Raw genomic sequence first — 1869 nt, 5'->3', positions numbered from 1 at the left:
TTCTTAGTGTTCATAGTCATCAAATGTAGGAGCTGTGCCAATTCATGGTTATAAATTATATCTTCCCTCCCAAACCCTGGCCTCTCCCTGACTTTCCCATCACTGTGGACGGCACGACCATCTTTTCCATCTCACAAGCCTGCAACCTTGATGTAATCCTTGACTTGCTCTCTCATTCGCCCCACATATCCAATCCATCACCAAAGTCTGCAGGTCTCACCTTCACAACATCGCTAAAACCTGCCATTTCCTCTCCATTCATACCAGTACCATGTTAGTACAATCACTTATCCTATCCCAACTGCATTACTGAATCATCCTCCTTTGTGAACTCCCAACCTCCTGTCTCTCCTCACTCAAGTCCATACTACACTTTGCTGCCCAGATCTCTCTACAGAAACGTTCTGGGCATGTCACCTTCCTCCTCAAAAATCTCCAGTGGTTGTCTATTAACCTCCGTATCAAAGAAAAACTCCTCACTATTGGTTTCAAAAGTCTCCATCACCTTGTCCCTTCTTACCTCACCTGCTTTCTCTCCTTCTACAACCCAGACCTCACAATCCATTCCTCTGGTGCTAACCTTCTCTCTGTACCTCATTCTCGTCTGTCCTGCCGTCAACCCCTGGCAAACGCCCTCCCTCTGGCCTGGAATACCCTTCCTCCTCAATCCGCTAATCATGCTTCCCTGCTTCAAAACCCCACTGAAGGCTCACCTCCTTCAAGAGGCCTTCCCACACTAAACACCCCTTTTCCTCAGCTCCCCCTCCCCTCTGTGTTGCCCAGACTCTCTCCCTTTGCTCTACCCCACTCTCCCCTCCCCACAGCACTTGTATATAAAAATGTTGGTATTTGTTAAGCGTTTACTATGTGCCGAGCACTGTTCTGAGCGCTGGGGTAGACACAGGGGAATCAGGTTGTCCCACATGGGGCTCAAAGTCTTAATCCCCATTTTACAGATGAGGTAATAGAGGCACCTAGAAGGTAAGTGACTTGCCCAAAGTCACACAGCTGACGAGTGGTGGAGCCGGGATTTGAACCCATGACCTCGGACTCCAAAGCCCGTACTCTTTCCATTGAGCCACGCTGCTTCTCATATATATGTACATACCTATAATTCTATTTATATTGATGCTTGTTTACTTTCTTTGATGTGTACAAATCTATAATTCTGTGTTTATGTTGATGTCTGTTTACTTGTTTTAATGTCTTTCTCCCCCCTTCTAGACTGTAAACCCAGTATATGCAGGGATTCTCTCTCTATTGCCGAATTATACTTTCCAAGCACCTAATACAATGCCCTGCACACAGTAAGAGCTCAGTACATACCACTGAATGAATGAAAGGCTGAAATTTTCAATAGAGTAAAGAAGGGGTGGAAAGAGTGACAACTTCCTAGAGGAATAAAGTTATAAATTCAGTTTCTCCACAGAAGAGTGGAGAACACAGAAAATTCAAATCCTTTCCCATTAGCTCTCATCCTCTGTGCTGGTCTCTACTGCTCATTTCCATGTTTGCTTTTCTGCATGGAATGGTCAAGCTGATCTGTTTCAGTGGAATGGCTTTATGCACTTCAGCAGCACAAAGGCTAAAATTGGAGTGATACAGAGATTAGCTTGGCTCCTGTGCCAGGAGGACATGCAAATTCAGGAAGCATTTCACATTTTTTGAGAAGCACTGCAGCCTAGTGGATAGAGCAGAGACCTTGGATAAAAAAAGACTTGGGTTCTAATCCCAGCTCCACCACTTGTCTGCTGCGTGACCTTGGGAGAATCACTTTACTTCTCTGTGCCTCAGTACTTCATCTATAAAATGAGGATTAAGACTGTGAGACCCACGTGGGACATGGACTGTGTCCAAACTGATTAGCTT

The 1869-nt window shown here is 45.3% G+C and overlaps 1 pseudogene; it reads left to right on the top strand.

Moving 5' to 3' along the window:
- The first annotated feature begins 1565 nt into the window (after window positions 1-1565).
- Window positions 1566-1665, top strand: LOC114817428 (annotated as a pseudogene).
- Window positions 1666-1869: the final 204 nt, after the last annotated feature.

Source organism: Ornithorhynchus anatinus, chromosome 1 (assembly GCF_004115215.2).
Source record: "Ornithorhynchus anatinus isolate Pmale09 chromosome 1, mOrnAna1.pri.v4, whole genome shotgun sequence".
Taxonomy (NCBI): domain Eukaryota; kingdom Metazoa; phylum Chordata; class Mammalia; order Monotremata; family Ornithorhynchidae; genus Ornithorhynchus; species Ornithorhynchus anatinus.
This window is presented reverse-complemented; position numbering and strand designations above follow the sequence as displayed.